Genomic DNA, 27,410 nt, shown 5'->3' with positions numbered 1-27,410 from the left:
TGGCTAATGGATACTGGCTAACATGGGGAACTGGTTAACATGGGGAACTGGCTAACATGGATACTGGCTAACATGGGGAACTGGCTAACATGGGGAACTGGCTAACATGGGGAACTGGCTAACATAGATACCGGCTAACATGGGGACTGGCTAACATGGGGACTGGCTAACATGGATATTGGCTAACATGGATATTGGCTAACATGGGGGCTGGCTAGCATGGGGGCTGGCTAGCATGGGGGCTGGCTAACATGGATACTGGCTAACATGGGGAACTGGCTAACATGGGGAACTGGCTAACATGGGGAACTGGCTAACATGGGGAACTGGCTAACATGGGGAACTGGCTAACATGGGGAACTGGCTAACATGGGGACCGGCTAACATGGGGACCGGCTAACATGGGGACCGGCTAACATGGGGACCGACTAACATGGGGATCGACTAACATGGGGACCGACTAACATGGGGAACTAGCTAACATGGATGCTGGCTAGCATGGGGGCTGGCTAGCATGGGGAACTGGCTAACATGGGGAACTGGCTAACATGGGGAACTGGCTAACATGGGGAACTGGCTAACATGGATACTGGCTAACATGGATACTGGCTAACATGGGGACCGGCTAACATGGGGACCGGCTAACATGGGGACCGGCTAACATGGGGACCGGCTAACATGGGGACCGACTAACATGGGGACCGGCTAACATGGGGACCGGCTAACATGGGGACCGGCTAACATGGGGACCGGCTAACATGGGGACCGGCTAATATGGGGACTGGCTAATATGGGGACTGGCTAATATGGGGACTGGCTAATATGGGGACTGGCTAAGATCAATAGCAGCCAACATATAAACTGTCTAAGATAGATAATAGTTTACATTGATGCTGGCTAAAGGTAGGTACTGGCTAACATAGTTGCTGGATAGTATAGATGCCAGCTAACATGGGAACTGGTTAACATAGATATTAGCTAACATGGGGACTGGCTGACATGGGTACTGCCTAACATTGATACTGCCTAACATCAGTACTGGTCAACATAGGGACTGGTCAACATAGGGACTGGTCAACATGGGGACTGGTCAACATGGGGACTGGTCAACATGGGAACTGGTCAACATGGGAACTGGTCAACATGGGAACTGGTCAACATGGGAACTGGTCAACATGGGGACTGGTTAACATGGGAAGTGGCTAACATGGGCACCGGTCAACACAGGAACTGGCTAACATGGGCACTGGTCAACATGGGCACTGGTCAACATGGGCACTGGTCAACATGGGTATTGGCCAACATGGGAACTGGCCAACATGGGAACTGGCCAACATGGGAACTGGCCAACATGGGAACTGGCCAACATGGGAACTGGCCAACATGGGGACCGACTAACATGGGGAACTAGCTAACATGGATGCTGGCTAACATGGGGGCTGGCTAACATGGGGGCTGGCTAGCATGGGGAACTGGCTAACATGGGGAACTGGCTAACATGGGGAACTGGCTACCATGGGGACCGACTAACATGGGGACCGACTAACATGGGGACCGACTAACATGGGGACCGACTAACATGGGGACCGACTAACATGGGGACCGACTAACATGGGGACCGACTAACATGGGGACCGACTAACATAGGGGACCGACTAACATAGGGGACCGACTAACATAGGGGACCGGCTAACATAGGGGACCGGCTAACATAGGGGACCGGCTAACATAGGGGACCGGCTAACATAGGGGACCGGCTAACATAGGGGACCGGCTAATATGGGGACCGGCTAATATGGGGACCGGCTAATATGGGGACCGGCTAATATGGGGACCGGCTAATATGGGGACCGGCTAATATGGGGACCGGCTAATATGGGGACCGGCTAATATGGGGACTGGCTAATATGGGGACTGGATAATATGGGGACTGGCTAAGATCAATAGCAGCCAACATATAAACTGTCTAAGATAGATAATAGTTTACATTGATGCTGGCTAAAGGTAGGTACTGGCTAACATAGTTGCTGGATAGTATAGATGCCAGCTAACATGGGAACTGGTTAACATAGATATTAGCTAACATGGGGACTGGCTGACATGGGTACTGCCTAACATTGATACTGCCTAACATCAGTACTGGTCAACATGGGGACTGGTCAACATGGGGACTGGTCAACATGGGGACTGGTCAACATGGGGACTGGCTAACATGGGAAGTGGCTAACATGGGCACCGGTCAACACAGGAACTGGCTAACATGGGCACTGGTCAACATGGGTATTGGCCAACATGGGAACTGGCCAACATGGGAACTGGCCAACATGGGAACTGGCCAACATGGGAACTGGCCAACATGGGAACTGGCCAACATGGGAACTGGCCAACATGGGAACTGGCCAACATGGGAACTGGCTATCATAGATACTGGCTAACATGGGGACAGGCTAACATGGGGACTGGCTAACATGGGGACTGGCTAACATGGGGACTGGCTAACATGGGGACTGGCTAACATGGGGACTGGCTAACATGGGGACTGGCTAACATGGGGACTGGCTAACATGGGGACTGGCTAACATGGGGGCTGGCTAACATGGGGGCTGGCTAACATGGGGGCTGGCTAACATGGGGGCTGGCTAACATGGGGGCTGGCTAACATGGGGGCTGGCTAACATGGGGGCTGGCTAACATGGGGGCTGGCTAACATGGGGGCTGGCTAGCATGGGGAACTGGCTAACATGGGGAACTGGCTAACATGGGGAACTGGCTAACATGGGGAACTGGCTAACATGGGGAACTGGCTAACATGGATACTGGCTAACATGGATACTGGCTAACATGGGGACCGGCTAACATGGGGACCGGCTAACATGGGGACCGGCTAACATGGGGACCGGCTAACATGGGGACCGGCTAACATGGGGACCGGCTAACATGGGGACCGGCTAACATGGGGACCGGCTAACATGGGGACCGGCTAACATGGGGACCGGCTAACATGGGGACCGGCTAACATGGGGACCGGCTAACATGGGGACCGGCTAATATGGGGACTGGCTAAGATCAATAGCAGCCAACATATAAACTGTCTAAGATAGATAATAGTTTACATTGATGCTGGCTAAAGGTAGGTACTGGCTAACATAGTTGCTGGATAGTATAGATGCCAGCTAACATGGGAACTGGTTAACATAGATATTAGCTAACATGGGGACTGGCTGACATTGATACTGCCTAACATCAGTACTGGTCAACATGGGGAACTGGCTAACATGGGGAACTGGCTAACATGGGGAACTGGCTAACATGGGGAACTGGCTAACATGGGGAACTGGCTAACATGGGGAACTGGCTAATATGGGGACTGGCTAATATGGGGACTGGCTAATATGGGGACTGGCTAATATGGGGACTGGCTAAGATCAATAGAAGCCAACATATAAACTGTCTAAGATAGATAATAGTTTACATTGATGCTGGCTAAAGGTAGGTACTGGCTAACATAGTTGCTGGATAGTATAGATGCCAGCTAACATGGGAACTGGTTAACATAGATATTAGCTAACATGGGGACTGGCTGACATGGGTACTGCCTAACATTGATACTGCCTAACATCAGTACTGGTCAACATGGGGACTGGTCAACATGGGGACTGGTCAACATGGGGCATGGCTAACATGGGAAGTGGCTAACATGGGAAGTGGCTAACATGGGCACCGGTCAACACAGGAACTGGCTAACATGGGCACTGGTCAACATGGGAACTGGCCAACATGGGAACTGGCCAACATGGGAACTGGCCAACATGGGAACTGGCCAACATGGGAACTGGCCAACATGGGAACTGGCTAACATGGGAACTGGCTAACATGGGAACTGGCTAACATGGGAACTGGCTATCATAGATACTGGCTAACATGGGGACTAGCTAACATCAACAGCAGCTAACATATAAACTGTCTAAGACAGATACTAGCTAACATTGATGCTGGCTAATATAGGTACTGGCTCACATAAATAATGTCTAACATATGTACTGACTGACATATATACTCACTAACATAAATACTGGCTAACACAGGTACTGGTTAACATGGATACAGCTAGCATAGGAATTGGCTAATATCAATAGCATCTAACATATAACAGATACTAGTTAACATGGATGCTGACTGACATAGGTACTGGCTAGCATAGATAATGTCTAACAGTTACCAGCTAGCATAGATACCAGCTAGCAAAGGTACTGGCTAATATAGGTACTGGCTAACATATGTACTGTTACAGACAGTTGGTAAGGGGTGTGGGTGGTTTCCGCTGTTCACCTCCCAACTGATTGCAATCATGTTTTGTTTAAAATGATGGGTTACCCCAGAGTGTTTTTAAGGTCAAATAAACAGGCAAATTATAGGTTTTCTTGTGGGTGAAACAAAAGATAACTATTTATTATTACATGATGCCCGAAATAGTTGCAACTGCACACACGCACACAGGAAGAGATAGATAGAGTGGAAAAGCAAGTTCTTTACACAGAGGGTGTGCAGGCCTGGGTATTTGTAGTTTTCTGGTGGTTCAGACTTCAGACTGGAGGTGATGGTCACTTTCAGCTCTCTGCTGCACCAAGCTGAACTGTAGAATTCGCAGGAGGCCTGCTTCCTTGTTTTGGCTGGATTTCCTTCCACTGCCTCACATTGGACTGCTTTTCAGTGATGTTCTTGTGATCTCTCACACTCCAGACATACCTCTTCAGATAAAAATCTCTTACATTAGGTTCTGTTAGGAGAGGCATGGCCCTCTCCCCAAAATGTTGATTGAAAAAAAGAAAAAAATAGAATGATAGTAAACTAGCCAGTAATATAAAAACAGATTATAAGAGCTTTTATAGGTATACAAAAAGGAAGAGAGTAGCTAAAGTAAACATTGGTCCCTTAGAAGCAGAGACAGGAGAAATTGTCATTGGGAATGAGGGCATGGCAGAGGCATTAAACAAATATTTTGTATCGTCCTCACAGTAGAAGACACAAGTTTCATACCAGAAATAGATGATAACCTAGGGGCTAAAAAGAGTGAGGAAATTAAATAAATTAATATCAGCAGAAAAAAGTATTGGAGAAACCAAAGGGACTAAAATCCGACAGATCCCTGGGACTTGATGGCCTACACCCTAGGGTTCTAAAAGAGATAGATGTAGAGATAGTGGATGCGCTAGCTATGATTTTCCAAAATTCCGTAGATTCAGAAACGGTCCTATCAGATTGGAAATTGGCAAATGTTACACCCCTTTTCAAGAAAAGCGGGAGAGAGAAAACAGGGAACTACAGGCCAGTTAACCTAACATCAATCATTGGGAAAATGCTGGAATCTATTATTAAGGAAGTCTTAACAATGCACTTAGAAAAGCACAGTATGATTAGAACAAGTCAACAGGGAAATCCTGTTTGACAAATTCATTAGAGTTTTTTAAGGATGTAACTATTAGGGTAGATAAAGGGCAGAGAGTAGATGTAGTATACCTGGATTTCCAAAAGGCATTTGATAAGGTGCCACACAAAAGGTTAATAGGCAACATAAGGGCTCATGGAGTTGGGGGTAATATATTAGCATGGATAGAGGAATGGTTAATGGACAGGAAGCAAAGAGTGGGCATAAATGGGACATTTTAAAGTTGGCAGGCAGTGAATAGTGGAGTGCCAGAAGATCAGCCTCAGCTATTTACGATCTATATTAATGACTTAGATGAAGAGACACAGAGCAATGTATCTAAGTTTTCTGATGATACAAAGGTAGGTGGAAAGGTAAGCTATGGAGAGGACACAGAGGCTGCAAAGAGATATAGACTGGGCTACAAGATGGCAGATGGAGTATAATTTAGGGAAGTGTGAAGTTATTCACTTTGGTCATAAGAATAGAAAAGCAGAATATTTTTAAAATGTGTGAAACTTTTAGTGCTGATGTTCAATGAAACTTGGGTGTGCTTGTACAAGGAATGCAGAAAGTTAGCATGCAGGTACAGCAAGCAATTAGGAAGGCAAATGGCATGTTGGCCTTTATTGCAAGGGGACTGGAATACAGGATTAAAGAAGTCTTGTGACAATTGTACAGGGTTTTGGTAAGACCCTATCTGGAATACTGTGCACAATTTTGATCTCCACATTTAAGAATGCATTGGAGGCAGTACAGCAAAGGTTCACTAAATTGGTCCCTGGTCCTATGATGAGAGGCTGAGTAAATTGGGCCTATATTCTCTGGAGTTTAGAAGAATTGAAACATACAAAATTCTGAAGGGGCTGGATAGGGTAGACACTGACAGATTGTTTCTGCTGGTCGGGGAATCTAAAACACGGAGGCACAGTCTCAGGATAAGGGACCAAGCATTTAGGACCGAGATGAGGAGAAATTACTTCACTCAAAGGGTGTGACTCTTTGGAATTCTCTATCCCATAGGATTGTGGATGCTCCATCAGTGAATACATTATGGGCTGGGAGAGATAGATTTTTGGTCTCTCAGGAAATCAAGGGATATGGCAAGCGGGTGGAAAAGTGGAATTGAAGCCTAAGATCAGCCATGATCGTACTGAATGTTGCAGCGGGCTAGATGAGCCATATGGTCCAATTTCTTGGGTTCTTGTGTTCTCCCTTGTTGCGACCACACAGTGGGCCAAGATTTGATAACCATGACCATCATTTGATGTTTGAACAGGAATCATTCTGTTATGATGTGTCTACTTCACAACTTCTTTGTTTCAGAAGAACTCAATCAATTCAGGAATGTCTCTTGTTAGTTTCAGGATGTGTGTAATTGATATCTCTTAGCTTGGAATGTATCCTTTTGTTCTTAACAGACAGTGAGGCAGTGTTTGAATACATAAGGCCCGTTCATCTGACCGTCGGCGGCCATCTTTTACGGCACTGTCTTCCTTTTTTCAAAAGGTAAAGTCAATTTTAAAGAGTCCACCTTGAATAAAGTTTGTATCTTAAAATTAAGATAATATATCTTTTTTGCGCATGACAGTATTCACTAACATATATACTCACTGACATGGATGCTGGCTAACATAGACACAGGTTAACATATGTGCACCTGCTGCATGTACTCACAGTTATTTGCTGGGTGCGGACAGGGTCAAGCTTTAGAGTGATAGTCTAGAGGCAAATAATTCACCAGAACTAACTTTAAGCTTCTATGTGTAAATTAACTCATAGGGTAAGAGGCTTTGAGGTTTTATTTCCAACATCAAACTTAAATGTTTCATGGGACAAGCTATGGTAAGTCACCAATGCCCTGGCCTCTGTGTTCAATCCATCTACACATGCCAGCAATGACACATAAAGAAAAGAATTTGCATTTAAATAGATGTATAAATAAATGTACCCAAATTCTTCAATGGCCCACGTGACATCCTGGACCTGCACTCCTAGTTGAGTTCTACCTCAGCCAGTCAGCAAGATGATATGCTTCTTTTCACTCAGCATACTGGCCTGTCAATGGATTACAGTCCATAGCCAAGGAATAGCCAATGAATCCCTTCCTCCTGGTAATGCCCCCACTGACATGGTGGCCTTGTTTGGGGCAGCAAGAAGTTCCACACAAACAAGACCCCTTTGAAACTGGCAGAAAAGGCCAGGACCTGACCTATCTGAGAGCCAGCCTGCTGCTTGGACCTTCCAATGCTCTTCCATCTGATATAGCTGAAATTCGGGGCCTTGATGTTTTACATCTCAGATCTCCAAAGCTTCTGAAGGTAGCCATTCTTAGCTTTCCTCCCACGTTCTACTCTCTGCAAATTTAAGGTCATCTAAAACTCCACTGCCCATGTCCTAACTCAGACTAAGTCCCATTCACCCTTCATCCCAGTGCTTGCTAACTTACATTGTCTCCCATTCTGATGCCTTGATTTTAAAATTCTCATCCTTACTTTCAAATTCCTCTGTGGCCTTGCTCCACCCTATGTCTGAATTTTTCTCCATCCCCACAACCCTCTGACATATCTGTGTTCCTCCAACTCTGGCCTTGAGAATCTCTGATGTTAATGGCCCTGCCATTGGCAGTTGTGCTTTCAGCTGCCTAGTCCCTAAGCTCTGGAATTCCCTTCCACAAACCTCTCTTTCTTTCTTCCTTTAAGGCGCTCTTTAAAACATACATCTTTGGCCAAGCTTTTGGTCATCTGTCCTAATATCTCCTCTGTGACTCAGTGTCAAATTTTGTTTTATAAAGTGTCTTGGGATACTTCACAATATTAAAGGTGCTATAGGAATACAAGTTGTTGTCAGTGTACTGACTCATGCCAGGGTTTGATACCATGGCCCCACTGGTCCCTTGCTCAAATCATTAATGTGATCCTTGACAGCGAGTATCAACAGTATCAACATTCAGTGCTTGTCAGCAATCACTGCCGAGATCACTCCTGCCCTCAGCCCACCCATAAGTGTATTTACAGCCTAGGCCACTGGATAACAAACAGCAGTAGTAACCTCGTGAAGTTTACTTCTCCCTAGGTCCGTGTGTTACCAGCTCTATAATGTCTAGCAGAGTGGGACATGAAGGGACAGAGAGCTTACAGGTAATAATGCATCTGCAAAAAAAAATTCAATGTAAGGAATAGTGGTAAAGAATTAAATTAAAGCCTGTTTGTCTGAATGCATGAAGCATTCGTAACAAGACAGATGAACTAGCGGCACAAATAGAGATAACTGGGTTTGAAATAATCGCCATTACAGAGACATGAGGCTGAATTTTTCCAGCAGGGTGAAGTCCCACTGTCGGGACTGAAAGCGCAACCCAACACTGCACGGTTGGGGGCCGGGCCCATGGGCAGCATTTTACCACTGGAGGCCAGCCGGGACTGCCGTCCAATTGAGGACACCGGCCCACCTCCCAGAGCTGCCTCTGATTGGGCCAGCAGCACTGCAACCTCGGCAGAGACCTTTACAGGTGGCCACTGCTGAGGCTGCACAAAGTAGGAGAGGGTGCCTCCATGCCGAGGTGCTTTCAAACCCCAAGTATGATTTTTCTTTAATCGTGCCGGGGCCAGGCGATCAGACCCCGCCGATAGGGGGTCCTTCTTGCATTAGCGGCACCATAGCCATGGAGGTGGCCATTGCCACCAGGGGGCCCCTCCATGGGCCATAGAGTGACTATTAAGGAGGGTCCCAGCCTGGGAACCCACAAGGAGGCCAGCAGGGTTTACCTGTCGGTCTGTTTCCACAGCTACAGCCCTTTCCGACACCAGCAAAATGCAGGTGAAAGAGGTGGCCCTTAATTGGGCAGGCTTCCCTCTGACGCCTTCCACTTCCATTTTATAAGCCTTCCCCTGCCCCAGCCCATCTCCAGGGGACTGGCAAAATCCAGCCCATGGTTGCAAGGTGACCAAGGTTAGGAAATAAATATTCCAACGTATGTAACATATTGTTCATTTATTGTTCATTTGATATTGAAAATAATTTTGAGACATGCCTGTGCAAGACAACTACGAAACAGCAAAAAATGCACTAACAACTTATTTCATGCCCAAGAAGAATGCAATATATGAAACAATTATTTTCTGACAAACCAAGCAAGAAAGCAAATGAGGCAACTGATCAATATTGCACACAATTGAGACAACTGGTAACTAAATGTGACTTTAGTGTCATCAAACATGTCAAAAGGGAAATCAAAACACAAATAATTGAAGGTTACCTCTCTAGTCAAATACGCAGAAAAGTCCTACAGAAAGACAGAAAGCTGTTGGAACTGTTGGAGTTAGCAAGATCACTATCCCTTTCAGAGTCACACTTCAAGCTCAACTCCTGTGAACAGTGTTCAACACTCGTGCCAGGCAACCACCTGCAAAGCAACGACAGCAATCTTACAAACAGGATCATGACTTGTCCAAGCAATGCTTCCACTGTGGCAGTATTTATTCACACCAGATAGTATGCCCTGCTGCTGGCAAGCAGTGTAAGGCTTGTGGGAAAGTCAACCATTTTTGTTCACGTTTGCCACTCATTAGCAAAATCAACTGTTAAGACCAATACTACCAAAAGGGTTCCATGTACGCACACCACACCAAAACGGCGAGTGAATGTAGCCAATGTAGAGATAGATCATCCTAAATATACTTTTGTGCTCTCTTCTGGACACAGCAACCAGCCACTTGTAACAGTAACTGTTGGCTGCTCAAAAGTAGATGCTCTCATAGATACAGGAGCATCTGTTAATGTCATGGGAGATAAAATGTTCAACAAACTTCAGGACTGCCTCATCCTTTGCAAACCAGGAAATACAAAAATCTTCCCACAGAACAGCAACAAACCACTGAAAGTTGTTGGGATTTTTGAAACACCAGTCACATTCAAAGATGTCAGAACGAATGCTGTATCCTATGTCATATCTGGAGAAATTGACATGCTCATCTGTTTCCACATATGCATGTACTAACAACGCTCTTGAACTGTATGCTGACCGCTTCACGGGCATCAACAAACTGAAAGGTGCTACATACAAGCTGCATATAGACCCCAAGGTGTGTCCAGTCATGTGTCAACAGAGACAAATACTGTTCCATACCAGAAAGCAGATAGAGAAGGAATTTCAGCGTTTGCTTGACCTTGACATCTTTGAGAATGTTAGGGATGAACCCACCCCTTGGGTCTCACCCGTACAAGTTGTCAAGAAACCCAAGAGCAAGAACAAGATCAGAATCTGCGTCAATATGCAGTCACCAAAATAAAAGCAAAATATGCGATGCTGGAAATCTGAAATAAAAACAGAAAGTGCTGGAAATACTCAGCAGGTCTGGCAGCATCTGTGGAGAGAGAAACAGAGTTAACATTTCAGGTCTGTGACCTTTCATCAGAACTCCAGTGCTCAGTGATGACATTCTCATCTACGGTTGCACTGAAAGTGAACTTGAGGCATGCCTACAATGTCTTAGAGAATGCAAACTCACCCTGAACAAAGACATGTGCCTGTCCAATGAAAGAAGAATTGAATTCTTCAGTCATGTATTTAGTGGTGAAGGAGTATCACCTGATCCACAGAGAGTTGAAGTCACTGCAAAAGCTGCAAATCCTACGAACATGCTTGAAGTCTGGAGTCTGCTTGGGCTCATCACATTCTGTAGTCATTTCATTCCTGACCTCACTATGCTGTCTGCCCCCCTATGCGATCTGACAAAAGAAACCACCAAGTGAGAGTGGACTAAATCGCACAAACAAGCTGTACACCAGATTAAACAACAGTTCTCAGAAGGTTGCACAAATGCCCACTGCGACCCCAAGCAAACCACCCAACTAGTCGTGGATGCAAGCCCGGTTGACTTAGGTGCAGTTCTCGTGCAGAAAGACAAAGCAGGTCCCCCATCAATCATCGCGATGGCAAGCAGATTGTTAACGCCCACAGAACAAAGATATTCACAAAGAGAGAGAGAAGTGCTCTCAATCATATGGAGCATCCTTCACTTTCATTTCTTATTGTATGGAAGCAAGTTTGAAGTGATAACCGATCATAGGCCACTAGTGAGACTGTTCAACAATCCGCATAGCAAGCCACATACTCTAATAGATTGTTGGATGCTCAGATTACAAGAGTATAAGTTCCGTGTTAAGTATTAGCCAGGCAAGCTTAACCCAGCGGACCTTTCGTGCCATCCCTTGCCAACAAGCAGTCTTATTAGTCGTGAAGAACAGACTGCCAAACGACATCTCAACTATGTGAGCGTAAACGCGGTGCCAATGTCGCTAGAATTAACTGACATCGAAGTGGCAACAAAACAAGATGAAGTGTTGCAGCTATGTATGACAGCTATGAAAATACAAAACTGGAAAGACGTGATTTAGAGAGCTTCTACAAACGAAGTCACTCACACACTACAATGTCTTCACAATGTTAGACATGTGCTCACAATTGCAACCACTTTTGATCTCCTGTTATGTGGCAACTGCATTGTCATTCCACAGTCATTGAGAAAATGTGTTGTAGAAATAGCATGGGGGTCACTAGAGAATTTTCAAAACCAAGCAACTTCATGAAAAGGTATGGTTCCCGGGAACTGACTGCATGGTGGAACTCAAAAACAAATCAGTGTTTGCCATGTCAAGCAATCATAATGTCAAATCTTCACGAGCCACTCAACATGTCTGAACTACCTGCAAGCCCATGAACTGAAGTTAGCTTAGACTTCGCAGACTTGCCCATTGATGGGCTTGTTGTAACTGATGACTACAGCAAATTCCCAGTCATAGAAATAATTACATCTACCTCAGTGAAAGCAGTCATCCGCTTGACCAGATTTTTGCTTTGTTTCGAGTTCCTCAAAAAGAGAGAAGCGACAATGGACCCCCATTCAACAGCGATGAGTTCAGTAAATCTGCGAACTACATGGGCTTCACTCATCAGAAATTCGTACCCTGTTGGCCAAGAGATAATGGGGAAGTTGAGAGGTTTATGCATAACTTGAAAAAAGTGAGCTGTACAGCTATTGCTGAGAGCAAGTCATGGAAGCAGTAGTTGTATCATTTTCTTCACAGTTACAGAGTGAATCCTCACTCAACCGCTGGAAAGTGTCCAGCTCCACTCATCTTCGCATATCCTATGTGCATACGTCTTCCTGAGCTACCCACAAAGCTAATGATCAACATTATCATTGACTGGCAATAGTAGCCTGGATGAGGAGTTCATAGAATGCTTTCGAGATAGTTTCTTCGAGCTGCATGTTCTGGAACCAACCAGAGAGCAGGTTATATTAAACTTGGTATTGTGTAATATGACAGGATTAATTAATGACCTGAGTAAAGGCAACTCTAGGTAGCAGCAACCATAACATGACTGAATTTTACATCCAGTGTGAAAGAGAGAAGAGTGGGTCTAAGACAAATATTTTAAACTTAAATAAGGGCAACTATGTGGGCATGAAAGCTGAGCTAGCTGAAGTGAACTGGGTTAATAGGCTAGGAGATAAATCAATAGAGAAGCAGTGGCAGACATTTAAGGGGATATTTCAGAATACTCAGAATAAGTATATTCCAACCATGTAGAAAAATTCTAAGGGGAGAACTCACCATCCATGGTTAACCAAAGAAGTTAAGGAAAGCATCAAACTTAAGGAAAAAGCATATAATTGCACAAAGATAAGTGGCAGGTCAAATGATTGCTCAGAATATAAAGAACAGCAGAGAATGACTAAATGGTTCATCAGGAGAAAGAAATTAGAGTATGAGAGGAAGGTAGCTAGAAATGTAAAAACAGATAGCAAGAGTTTCTACAGCTACTTAAAAATGAAAAAAGTAAGTAAGGTGAGTGCTGGTCCTCGAGAGAGTGAGAATAGAGAGTCAATAGTAGATAACAAGGAAATGGTGGATGAAATGAACAAAAACATTCCAGCAATAGCTGCAAATCTGGAGGTGGAAGGAAGAGAGGAACTTGGTGAAATTACAATTACCAGGGAAGTGGTAATGAGCAAACTGATGGAGCTGCGGGCTGACAAGTCCCCGGGTCCTGATGGGCTTCACAAAGTGTTAGTATGCAGGTACAGCAGGTAATAATGGAAGTGAATGGAATGCTATCCTTTATGACAAAAGAAATTGAAAATAAAAGAAAGGATGTTATGCTTCAGTTATACAGGGCATTGGTGAGACCACATCGCGAATACTGTGTGCAGTTTTGGTCTCTTGTGCAAAAAAGGATGTAAATGCATTGGAGGCAGTTCAGATGAGGTTTGCTAGATTGATACCTGATATGAGCTGACTGTCTTATGAGGAATGGTTGAACAGACTGGGCTTGTTTTCACTGGAGTTTAGAAGAGTGAGGGGAGACTTGATTGATGTTTATAAGAGCCTGAACGGTTTTGACAAGGTGGATGTGGAAAGGATGTTTCCTCTAGTGGGTGAGTCCAGAACTAGGGGGCACTGTTTTAAAATTAGGCGGTGGCGTCATGGTATTATCACTGGACGAGTAACCCAGAGACCCAGGGTATTTCTCTGGGGACATGGGTTCGAATCCCACCACAGCAGAAGGTGGAATTTGAATTTAATTAATAAATCTGGAATTACAAGCTAGTCTAATGATGGCCATGTCGATTGTTGTAAAAACCCATCTGGTTCACAAATGTCCTTTAGGGAAGGAAATCTGCTGTCCTTACCTGGTCTGGCCTACATGTGACTCCAGACCCACAGCAATGTGGTTAACTCTTACATGCCCTCTGAAATGGCCTAGCAAGCCATTCAGTTGTACCTAACCGCTACGAAGTCAATAAAAAGGAATGAAACCGGACGGACCACCCAGCATCGACCTAGGCACCGGAAACGACAACGGCAAACCCAGCCCTGTTGACCCTGCAAAGTCCTCCTTACTAACATCTGGGGGCTTGTGCCAAAGTTGGGAGAGCTGTCCCACAGACCAGTCAAGCAACAGCCTGACATAGTCATACACACGGAATCATACCTTACAGACAATGTCCCAGACACTGCCATCACCATCCCCGGGTATATCCTGTCCCACCGGCAGGACAGACCCAGTAGAGGTGGTGGCACAGAGGTATACAGTCGGGAGGGAGTTGCCCTGGGAGTCCTTAATATCGACTCTGGACCCCATGAAGTCTCATGGATCAGGTCAAACATATGGGCAAGGTAACCTCCTACTGATTATCACCTACTGCCCTCCCTCAGCTGATGACTCAGAACTCCTCCATGTTGAACACCACTTGGAGGAAGCACTGAGGGTGGCAAGGGGACAAAATGTACTCTGGTTGGGGGACCAAGAGTGGCTCGATAGCACCACTACTGACCGAGCTGGCCGAGTCCGAAAGGACATAGCTGCTATACTGGGTCTGTGGCAGGTGGTGGGGGAACCAACACGAGGGAAAAACATACTTGACCTCGTCCTCACCAATCTGCCTGCTGCAGATGCTTCAGTCCATGACTGTATTGGTAGGAATGACCACCGCACAGTCCTTGTGGAGACGAAGTCCCGTCTTCACATTGAGGATACCGTCCATCGTGTTGTGTGGCACTATCACCGTGCTAAATGGGATAGATTTCGAACAGATCTAGCAATGCAAAACTGGGCATCCATGAGGCGCTGTGGGCCATCAGCAGCAGCAGAATTGTACTCAAACACAATCTGTAAACTCATGGCCCAGCATATCCCCCACTCTACCATTATCATCAAGCCAGGAGACCAACCCTGGTTCAATGAAGAGTGCAGGAGGACATGCCAGGAGCAACACCAGGCATACCTCAAAATGAGGTGTCAACCTGGTGAAGCTACAACCCAGGACGACTTGCATGCCAAAATGCGTAAGCAGCATGCGATAGACAAAGCTAAGCGATCCCATAAACAACGGATCAGATCTAAGCTTTGCAGTCTTGCCACATCCAGCCGTGAAGAGTGGTGGACAATTAAACGACTAACTGGAGGAGGTGGCTGCACAAATATCCCCATCCTCAATGATGGGGGAGCCCAGCACATCAGTGCGAAAGATAAGGCTGAACACATTTGCAACAATCTTCAGCCAGAAGTGCCAAGTTGATGATCCATCTCGGCCTCTTCCTGAAGTCCCCAGCATCACAGTTGCCAGACTTCAGCCAATTCGATTCACTCCGCGTGATATCAAGAAACGACTGAAGGCACTGGATAGAATATAGAACATAGAACAGTACAGCACAGTACAGGCCCTTCGGCCCACGATGTTGTGCCGAACCTTTAACCGACTCTAAGATCAAACTAACTACCTACCCTTCATCCTACTATCATCCATGTACCTATCCAAGAGTCGCTTAAATGTCCCTAATGTATCTGCTGCTACTACCACCGCGCAGCGCATTCCACACACCCACCACTCTCTGTGTAAAGAACCTACCTCTGACATCTCCCCCAAACATTCCTCCAATCACCTTAAAATTATGCCCCCTGGTGATAGCCCTTTCCACCCTGGGAAAAAGTCTCTGGCTATCCACTCTATCTATTCCTCTCATCATCTTGTACCCCTCTATCAAGTCACCTCTCATCCTTCTTCGCTCCAATGAGAAAAGCCCCAGCTCCCTCAATCTTTCTTCGTAAGACATGCCCTCCAGTCCAGGCAGCATCCTGGTAAATCTCCTCTGCACCCTCTCTAAAGCTTCCACATCCTTCCTATAATGAGGCGACCAGAACTGAACACAATATTCCAAGTGTGGTCGAACCAGGGCCTTATAGAGCTGCAGCATAACCTCGCGGCTCTTAAACTCAATACCCCTGTTAATGAAAGCCAACATACCATACGCCTTCTTAACAACCCTATCAACTTGGGTGGCAACTTTGAGCGATCTATGGACATGGACCCCAAGATCCCTCTGTTCCTCCACACTACCAAGAATCCTGTCTTTAAGCCTGTATTCTGCATTCAAATACGACCTTCCAAAATGAATCACTTCACACTTTTCCAGGTTGAACTCCATCTGCCACTTCTCAGCCCAGCTCTGCATCCTGTCAATGTCCCGTTGCAACCTACAACAGCCTTCCACACTATCCACAACTCCAGCAACCTTCATGTCATCGGCAAACTTGCTGACCCAGCCTTCCACTTCCTCATCCAAGTCATTTATGAAAATCACAAAGAGCAGAGGTCCCAGAACAGATCCCTGTGGAACACCACTGGTCACCGAGCTCCATGCTGAATACTTTCCATCTATTACCACCCTCTGTCTTCTATAGGCCAGCCAATTTTGTATCCAGACAGCCAACTTCCCCTGTATCCCATGCCTCCCCACTTTCTGAATGAGCCTACCATGGGGAACCTTATCAAACGCCTTGCTAAAATCCATATACACCACATCCACTGCTCTTCCCTCATCAATGTGTTTTGTCACATCCTCAAAGAATTCAATAAGGCTTGTGAGGCATGACCTGCCCCTCACAAAGCCATGCTGACTGTCTCTAATCAAACCATGCTTTTCCAAACAATCATAAATCCTGTCTCTCAGAATCCTCTCCAATAATTTGCCCACTACCGATGTAAGACTGACTGGGCTATAATTCCCAGGGTTATCTCTATTCCCTTTCTTGAACAAGGGAACAACATTTGCCACCCTCCAATCATCCGGTACTACTCCAGTGGACAGTGAGGACGCAAAGATCATTGCCAAAGGCGCAGCAATCTCTTCCCTCGCTTCCCGTAATATCCTTGGGTATATCCCGTCTGGCCCCGGGGACTTATCTGTCCTCATATCATTCAAAATTTCCAGCACATCCTCCCTCTTAACCTCAACCTGTTCGAGCATATCAGCCTGTTCCACGCTGTCCTCACAAACGACCAGGTCCCTCTCACTAGTGAATACTGAAGCAAAGTATTCATTTAGGACCTCCCCTACCTCCTCCGACTCCAGGCACAAGTTCCCTCCACTATCCCTGATCGGCCCTACCCTCACTCTGGCCATCCTCTTGTTTCTCACATAAGTGTAGAACGCCTTGGGATTTTCCTTAATCCTACCCGCCAAGACTTTTTCATGTCCCCTTCTAGCTCTCCTAAGTCCATTCTTCAGTTCCTTCCTGGCTACCTTGTAACCCTCTAGATCACAGTCTGATCCTTGCTTCCTCAACCTTAAGTAAGCTTCCTTCTTCCTCTTGACGAGCTGTTCCACATCTCTTGTCATCCAAGGTTCCTTCACCCTACCATCCCTTCCTTGCCTCATTGGGACAAACCTATCCAGCAGTCGCAGCAAGTGCTCCCTAAACAACCTCCACATTTCTGTCGTGCATTTCCCTGAGAACATCTGTTCCCAATTTATGCTCCCCAGTTCCTGCCTAATAGCTTTGTAATTCCCCCTCCCCCAATTAAATATTTTCCCATCCCATCTGCTCCTGTCCCTCTCCATGACTATAGAAAAGGTCAGGGAGTTGTGATCACTATCACCGAAATGCTCTCCCACCGAGAGATCTGCCACCTGGCCTGGTTCGTTGCCAAGGTCGTGGCTAAGCACCAAGTCCAACATAGCCTCCCCTCCAGTCGGCCTATCTACATATTGAGTCAGGAAACCTTCCTGGACACACCTGACAAAAACTGCTCCATCCAAACTATTTGCACTAAGGAGGTTCCAATCAATATTAGGGAAGTTGAAGTCATCCATGACAACAACCCTGTTACTTCTGCACCTTTCCAAAATCTGCCTCCCAATCTGTTCCTCCGTGTCTCTGTTGCTATTGGGGGGGTCTATAGAAAACTCCCAACAAAGTGACTGCTCCTTTCCTGTTTCTGACTTCCACCCATAATGACTCAATAGACAAACCCTCCTCGACGTCCTCCCTTTCTGCAGCTGTGATACCATCCCTGATTAGCAATGCCACTCCCCCACCTCCCTCCCTATTCCTTTTGAAACATCTAAACCCCGGAACATCCAACATCCATTCCTGCCCCTGTGATATCCACGTCTACGTAATGGCCACAACATCGTAGCTCCAAGTAGTGATCCATGCTCTAAGTTTTATTTCTGACACTTCTTGCGTTAAAATAGACACACTTCAACCCATCGTACTGGCTGCAACTTTGTCGTGTCAATTGTCTAACCTTCCTCACAGACTCTCTGCACTCTGTATCTGCCTGTTCAACAGCTACCCCATCCACTGATCAGTAGCTCCGGTTCCCATCCCCCTGCCAAACTAGTTTAAACCCTCCCGAAGAGCTCTAGCAAACCTCCCGCCCAGGATATTGGTGCCCCTCCAGTTCAGATGCAACCCGTCCTTCTTGTACAGGTCCCACCTTCCCCAGAAGGTATCCCAATGATCCACATATCTGAATCCATCCCTCCTACACCAGTTCTGTAGCCACATGTTCAGCTGCACTCGCTCCCTGTTTCTAGCCTCATTGGAACGTGGCACCGATAACAATCCTGAGATTACTACTCTGCTCGTCCTGCCTTTCAGCTTCCAACCTAACTCCCTATATTCCCTTTTCAGGTCCTCATCCCTTTTCCTAGCTATGTCACTGGTACCGATATGTACCACGACCTCTGGCTGCTCCCCCTCCCCCTTAAGAATCCTGTAGACTCGATACTGCAAAAGCTATGGGCCCTGACAATATTCCGGCAATAGTATTGAAGACCTGTGCTCCAGAACTTGCCGCGCCCCTAGCCAAACCGTTCCAGTACAGCTACAACACTGGCATCTACCCTGCAATGTGGAAAATTGCCCAGGTATGCCCTGTACACAAAAAGCAGGACAAGTCCAACCCGGCCAATTACCACCCCATCAGCCTACTCTCAATCATCAGTAAAGTGATGGAAGGTGTCAGCAACAGTGCCATCAAGCGGCACTTGCTTCGCAAGAACCTGCTCAGTGACGCTCAGTTTGGGTTCCACCAGGGCCATTCAGCTCCTGACCTCGTTACAGCCTTGGTTCAAACATGGACAAAAGAGCTGAACTCAAGAGGTGAGGTGAGAGTGACTGCCCTTGACATCAAGGCAGCATTTGACCGAGTATGGCATCAAGGAGCCCTAGCAAAACTGAGGTCAATGGGAATCAGGGGGAAACCCCTTCGCTGGCTGCAGTCATACCTAGCACAAAGGAAGATGGTTGTGGTTGTTGGAGGTCAATCATCTGAGCTCCAGGACATCACTGCAAGAGTTCCTCAGGGTAGTGTCCTAGGCCCAACCATCTTCAGCTGCTTCATCAATGACCTTCCTTCAATCATAAGGTCAGAAGTGGGGATGTTTGCTGATGATTGCACAATGTTCAGCACCATTCGTGACTCCTCAGATACTGAAGCAGTCCGTGTAGAAATGCAGCAAGACCTGGACAATATCCAGGCTTGGGCTGATAAGTGGCAAGTACCATTTGCGCCACACAAGTGTCAGGCAATGACCATCTCCAACAAGAGAGAATCTAACCATCTCCCCTTGACATTCAACGACATTACCATCGCTGAATCCCCCGCTATCAACATCCTAGGGGCTACCATAGACCGAAAACTGAACTGGAGTAGCCATATAAATACCGTGGCTACAAGAACAGGTCAGAGGCTAGGAATCCTGAGGCGAGTAACTCACCTCCTGACTCCCCAAAGCCTGTCCACCACCTACAAGGCACAAGTCAGCAGTGTGATGGAATACTCTCCACTTGCCTGGATGCGTGCAGCTCCAACAACACTCAAGAAGCTTGACACCATCCAGGCCAAAGCAGCCCGCTTGATTGGCACCCCATCTACAAACATTCACTCCCTCCATCACCGACGCACAGTGGCAGCAGTGTGTACCATCTACAAGATGCACTGCAGCAGTGCACCAAGGCTCCTCAGACAGCACCTTCCAAACCCGCGACCTCTACCAACTAGGAGGACAAGGGCAGCAAAAGCATGGGAACACCACCATCTGCAAGTTCCCCTCCAAGTCACACACCATCCTGACTTGGAACTATATCGCTGTTCCTTCACTGTCGCTGGGTCAACATCCTGGAACTCCCTTTCTAACAGCACTGTGGGTGTACCTACCCCACATGGACTGCAGCGGTTCAAGAAGGCAGCTCACCACCACCTTCTCAAGGGCAATTCGGGATGGGCAATAAATGCTGGCCTGGCCAGTGACGCCTACATCCCATGAATGAATTTTTAAAAAAATTAGAGGTCACCCTTTTAGGACAGCGATGAGGAGAAACCTTTTCTCTGAGGGTTGTGCGACTTTGGAACTCTCTGCCTCAGAAGGTGGTGCAGGCTGGGTCATTGAATATTTCTAAGATGTAGGTAGATCGATTCTGGTTGGGCAAGGGAATCAAAGGTTGTCAGGGGTAGATGGGTGTTTGGAATTTGAGTCATAAACAGATCAGCCATGATCTTATTGAATGGCTGAGCAGGCTCGAGGGGTCGAATGGCGTACTTCTGCCCCTAATTGGTATGTTCATATATTCATAACACCTAAGTATGCATGATCATGGACAGAAAGATCACATGAAAGCAAACGCAGAGCAAAACATGAAATTTAGAACTGTGTGGCTGAAGCCATGAAATAAAGTTCTTGTAAAACGTGAAGGTTATGTTGGAAAGCAAAACAACCCCCATGACATTCAGGCATTTGTTGTGGCTTACACAAAAAGATCACTGCTAAGCATAGTTCACAAATCATCACACGAAAAGTTTCAATCTTCAAAGAATTGCAAACGCCATCCGCAAGAGTTGCATCCGATCCTGACGACACTTCAAATGAAGCACATAAGTTAGATGAGACAACACCTGATGTCACATGTCAATATACTACTTGTGAGCAGAAACATCTGTCATACTTAAGCGATTATGTTATAAACTGAAGTAATGTCCAAATGGAACAATGTCAGCGAACCATTGAACTCTCATTTACCAAGAAGGGGAGGAATATAGTGCATTGTTCATTTGATATCTCGCATATTGTGTGTTTGAGGCCACTGTACATGCTTCAGGTAGCATGGGCAATGTGCCACTAGAGGGAGTCATATGAACATACGAATTAGGAGCAGGAGTAGGCCACTCGGCCCCTTGAGCCTGCTCCGCCATTCAATAAGATCATGGCTGATCTGATTGTCACCTCAACTCCACATTCCTGCCTACCCCCAAAAAACTTTCACCCCCTTGCTTAGTAAGAATCTAGCTACCTCTGCCTTCAAAATATTCAAAGACTCTGGTTCCACTGCCTTTTGAGGAAGAGAGTTCCAAAGAATCACGACCCTCTGAGAGAAAATAATACATAATAAATGTTCAGTTTACAGCAGCAAACCAGAAGGTAGTGCTGTGTGTTTCTTCCAGAGATTTACAATAACAGATCTACAATGTGAGATCTTACAGGGTAGGCAACATTTCAAAAACACAGGCAGAATGGAAAAGGAGAAGTAGCCCTGATAATAAAGGATGACATAAGGATAGTAGTGAGAAGGGATCTTGGCTCAGAAGATCAGGAAGTAGAATCAGTATGGGTAGAGATTAGGAATACCAAGGGTCAAAAAACATTGCCGGGAGCAGTTTATAGGCCCCCTAACAGTAGTTATACCATTGGACAGAGCATTGAGCAAGAAATAATTGGAGCTTGTAACAAAGGCAATATAATCATCATGGGGGATTTTAATCTTCATATGGGCTGGACAAATCAAATTTGCAAAGGTTGTCTGGAAGATGGCTTGTAGAATGCTTTTGCAACAGCTTCTTAGAACAAAACACTGTGGAACCAACTCGGGACAAAGCTATTTTAGATCTAGTATTGTGCAATGAGGCAGATTTAATTAGCAATTTCATAGTAAAAGATCCACTGGGTAAAACTGATCATAATACAACTGAATTCCATGTTAAGTTTAAGCGCAATATAGTTGAGTCCAAAACAAGAATGTTAAACTTGAACAAAGCCAACTACAAAGGTACAAGGGGACAGCTAACTAAGGTTGATTGGGGAAATAGACTAAAAGGTAAACAACTCGTAAAAAACATTTAAAGAAATTATTCAAAATGTTCAACAAAAATATGTTCCATTAAAAGACAAAAACTCAGTGAGATAGATCCATCCATGGCTTCCTTGGGAAATTAAGGATAGTATTGGATTAAAAGAGGCTATTAATATTGCAAAGGATAGTAGTAAGCCTGAGAATTGGGAGAGTTTTAGAAATCAGCAAAAGGTGACCAAAAAGTTGATAAAAAGGGAAAACATACAATGAGAATAAATGAGCCAGGAATATAAAAACAGATTCTAAGAGCTTTTACATGTATATGAAAAGGAGAGTAGCTAAAGTAAACATTAGTCCCAGAAGCAGAGACAGGAGAAATTATCATGGGGAATGAGTAAATGGCAGAGATGTACAACAGATATTTTGTGTCTGTCTTCACAATAGGATACACAAATTACATACCAGAAATAGAGGGTAACCAAGGGGCTAATAAGAGTGAGGAACTTAAAGTAATTAATATCTGCAGAGAAAAATTATTCGAGAAACTTAAGGACTAAAGTTGATAAATTCCCAGGACCCGATGGCCTTCATCCTAGGCTTCTAAAAGAGCTAGCTGCAGAGATAGTGGATGCACTGATCATGATTTTCCAAAATTCCTTAGATTTTAGAATGGTCCCAGCAGCTTGGAAGTTAGTAAATGTAACACCGCTAATCAAAAAGGAGGGAGAGAAAACAGGCAACAACAGGCCAGCTGGCTTGACATCTGTCATCAGGAAAATGCTGGAATCTATGAAGGAAGTCTTAACCATGCATTTAGAAAATGATAGTATGATTATATAGAGTCAATATGGTTTTACAAAAGGGAAATCGTGTTTGACTAATCTCTTAGTTTTTTGAGGATGTAACTAACAGTGTAGAGGGGAGCCAGCCGATGGAGTACACTTGGATTTCCAAAAGGCACTCGATAAGGTGCCAAACAAAAGGTTAATATGCAAGATAAGGGCTCATGGAGTTGGGGGCAATATATTAGCATGGATAAAGGATTGATTAACAGACAGGAAGCAGAGAGTAGGGATAAATGGGACATTTTCAAGTTAGCAGGCGGTAACTAATGGAGTGCCGCAAGGATCAGTGCTGGGTTCTAGATTGCTGACGATACAAAGCTAGGTGAGAATGTAAGCTGTGGGGAGGACACAAAGAGGCTGCTAAGAGATAGAGATAGGTTGAATGGGCAACAAGGTGGCAGATGGAGTATAATGCGGGGAAGTGCGAGGTTATTCACTTTGGTAATCATAGAAAAACAGAATTTTTTAAAAGGCGTGAAACTTTTAAATGCTGATGTTCAGAGAGACTTGGATGTACATGTACAAGGAACAAAGTTAGCATGCAGATACAGCAAGCAATTAGAAGGCAAATGGTATGTTGGCCTTTATTGCAAGGAGACTGGAGTACAAGAACAAGGAACAAGTCTTGCCACAAATGTATAATGCTTTGGTGTGACCACAATTGGAATACTGTGTGCAGTTTTGGTCTCCGTATTTAAGGAAGGATATACTTGCATTGAAGGCAGTACAGCAAAGTTTCACTAGATTGGTTCCTAAATTGGACCTGTATTTTGTGGAATTTAGAAGAATGAGAGGTGATTGCATTGAAACATACAAGATGCTTACAGGCCTTGACATGGTAGACACCGAGAGGTTGTTTCCCCTGGCTAGGGAATCTAAAACATGGGGGCACAGTCTCAGATTAGGCGCCATCCTGCTGCAACTGTCGCAGCATTGATCAGGTATTGATCCCAGAATCTTTCCTAACTATATAGTTGTTAGGTTCCCCCTTAGTGCAGTTCCTTTACACCAATCTCACAGCCCTGAGAAAGAAACCACCCTATCATTTATAACAAAGGTCCTTCCACTATTGAAATTGTGCTGTCCAATATTATAATAGTGTTCATATCAGGGAAACCCTCCTTGTTTGATATTCTTTCTTATAACTGAGGAACCCATAAATAATTACTGTTATGTCTAAAGTCCCAGCATATCAGCTGTAATTATTCTTTATATCTAGGGCCACGTGAAGTAGCAAAATTCTTATTTCTGTTTGCCGATGGTAAATTGCAATATTTTCACAGTAGGCAGCATGAATGTTAATTTATGGCACACAGATCAAGTGCTGCATTTCCCAAGTGAGTTTGTCACATAATTCTACAGGAAAGGGTGAGTGGTATTAATTCGGAGCCTGTGTACATTTTAGAGCCTATGCCACCTCAGATTTCCCATCTGAGAACAATGTAAAAGTCTGCTCTTTCAATTAAATACCAGCTGATCTCCTGTGGCCCTGCCGCCTGGGTTGTATGGGCTCTGGACCACAGTTTTAACATTCAGTCACCAACCTGACCTGTGTCTTTAAAGTTTCTGCCGAGGTATTTCCTGTGGGGAAATACCGTGAATAGTTTCTGAAGTCAACTAGGTATTTGTAAGTTTCCCTTCAACTGCAAGCCTTCCTTTCTTTTTTTCATTCTTTTGAACTATAACATCTTGTTTCTGGACTGTGATAAATGCTCTCCAAACTTTTACATACATAAGATAGAAGGAAATAAATTAATTAATTCACTGGCCTCTAACCAATAGGTCAGGAATTCTTAACAGCCTTGGTGCTATTTTCCTCTGTTGTTACATTTCTTTTCATATGCCATGCCTTGGAAGGAAATTACACCATGATTAAGCTTCCTATGTTATGTAAGACCAATTCCCCACCAGAGGAAATGCAAAAGTATATTGGAGGAATGTTAAATAATCCAATTAATGTTAATAGACAATGCAAAATACTTAACGCACTGCTAAACATGAGACTTTTAAAAGTCCGGCACTTTCCATCTGTATTGCAACTTATGTAAGGAATACAAATATTTTACTTTAAAAGGATTGAATTTTATTCTCCCGCCACATGCAGCGGCTCATTTAAATATGCAGCGCGAACTGCCGCTCTGATCACATGATGGGGGTGGGCTCTGCGATGCCAGCAACGGTGCAGCTGCATCTACACAAGCGCTAGCGCCATTTTTAAAGGGCTGCTGGACCTGCACAGTTGAACCCCAATACACTGAAAATTAATATCTGACCCGTCCCCCACAATACAATGAAAATAAATGGCCCCCCCCACAACTGTACAATGTGTAGAGGTCATCCTTTCCCCAACCCCCACACTAGAAATGCAGAGTTGACCCTGTTCTCCACCCCACCTGCTTCACTAAAAATCTTAAGTTCCCCCTTCCCCACCTCAGAGTCCGCTTGCCAACCAATCAGCACTCTCTTCTCATACAGTATAAATCTGTTGCTTTCCCTTATATTGGTATTCTTGTGAATTGTCCTGATGAGCGCAATATGAAAATGACAAAATGTCTCCGTTTTCAGCATTACTCAAGTTCTGGTGTCAGGTGTTGTTTGGCACAATGCCATCTCAGGTGCCGATGGGAAATCTAGCATTCATGACACTCCTATCCTTCAACTTTCAGGAAAAGAGAGCGCACAACACCAGGGACAGGGGGCACATCCTGCAGGTGAGTAGCCCTCATCTCAGTCCTGATGCTAATGAAATAGGAGGCCATGGCGATTGCCAGGGTGTTAACAAGGTTTGTGGTAGCCGACGGTGAGATGGGGTGAACACCTAATGGCTGACACAGGGCATAATTTTGGACCAGATACCCCATATTTGTTCTTCTATTCAGACGATGCAAATTGTAATGATTATACAACTGTGCAGAGGTGGGTGCGGAGAGATGAAGACTCTCTTTAAACTGCAGGGACTATGCTGGAGGGAGAGCCGGAAGTGGCAGACAAGGCAGCGCAAGTCTTTGAGGGTGACTGTCACACAACTCAAGCGCACCATTCACCAATGTAGATACAGGCACCTCAGTGGAACCTGTGCCACACGTAGAATATGTGTCACAGGGTAAGGAGCATGTCACATATGAGCAGGTGACAGAGGTAATGGAGGTTGGTGGCAGTCCCCATTGGAGGGTAGAGGATAGCACCAGCTCTGCTCAACTTGCTGGAGATGCTGAGCCTCGGTAGTCATTCACATAAAGGGAGCAGCAAAGGGAGATGTGTGGACATCTGGCAGTGTTCCCTGAGGCTGTGCGCGCCCTTGGGTAGAAGATTTAGGAGTCCATCCATGCCATTAGTGCCACCATCCCTCAGTCCAATGAGTGCATGAGTACCTCCATTAAAAAAGTGGCTCATGGAGACTTATATACGCCAGGCCAACGAATGGATGCAGGAGCAGCAAAGTGGCCTTCACAATGTGGCTGCAATGCTCAATAGCCTTGATAGTTCCGTTGCAGTGATGGCAGGCAGATGCACGGAAGCGCTGCCAGGTTCTCTCCCACTCCTGCATAGCACCCAAGTACAGTTATGCCCTGAAAGGGCTGAGACAGGCAGGCCAACTGTTGATGGGGCATTTCCTCAAAACACCCCAGAGTCACTGGCTGTTCCCCATAGCCCCTCTGACAGAAACATATGCACTGCTTTCTGTCCCCATTGTTATGAATGCTGGATCTTGTAACATAATTATGTCTTAAAGATTGTGATTTTTAAAAGTTCAAGATGGAGTCTAGAAGGTCAGCTGACCTCACCTCCATCTGTCATTGGCTTCATCAGCCATGCCTTCAAATGATATCCTTGTCACCCAGGATCCCACTGCGGAGGCTATGTGATGGAGTGAACTGTTGAGACACCTGAGACTGTCTCAGGATGAACAAGTCATTGCAGCAGCCAGGGAACCTTGTGCACACTTACATGAATCACTTGTTGTGGTCTCAAACGAGCTGCACTTTGATAGAGCGGAAGCTTATTAACGAATGTCCCTGCCTGTTTCAATGGCATCTTAATGGCCACATGGATGCAGTCTACCTCCCCCTGAACCTGAGGGAATCCTGCCAATGAGGCAAACCCTACAGCCCTCTGAGCCTGACTAGCCACATCCATTCAAAACTCAATGTGGTCAGATGCCCTCACATACAGGGCATCTGTCACCTGCTTTATGCAGACATGGGCAACCAATTGA

The 27,410-nt window shown here is 45.5% G+C and overlaps 1 protein-coding gene across 6 annotated transcripts in view; it reads right to left on the bottom strand.

Moving 5' to 3' along the window:
* Positions 1-27,410, bottom strand: part of pdzd2 (PDZ domain containing 2) — a 632,977-nt gene that overhangs the window by 488,160 nt on the left and 117,407 nt on the right. Inside the window, exon 1 of one of the 6 annotated variants that reach the window (XM_068032058.1) lies at positions 9,684-9,705. The exons of the other annotated variants lie outside the window; for them this stretch is intronic. The gene's annotated coding sequence lies outside the window, so the exon portion shown is untranslated. Of the gene's footprint in view, positions 1-9,683; positions 9,706-27,410 lie in introns of those variants that run through there. 6 annotated transcript variants of the gene reach the window in all.

Source organism: Heterodontus francisci, chromosome 1 (genome assembly GCF_036365525.1).
Source record: "Heterodontus francisci isolate sHetFra1 chromosome 1, sHetFra1.hap1, whole genome shotgun sequence".
In the NCBI taxonomy this organism is placed as follows: Eukaryota; Metazoa; Chordata; class Chondrichthyes; order Heterodontiformes; family Heterodontidae; genus Heterodontus; species Heterodontus francisci.
Note: the sequence above shows the minus strand (reverse complement) of the source record. Positions and strands in the feature narration are given on the sequence as shown.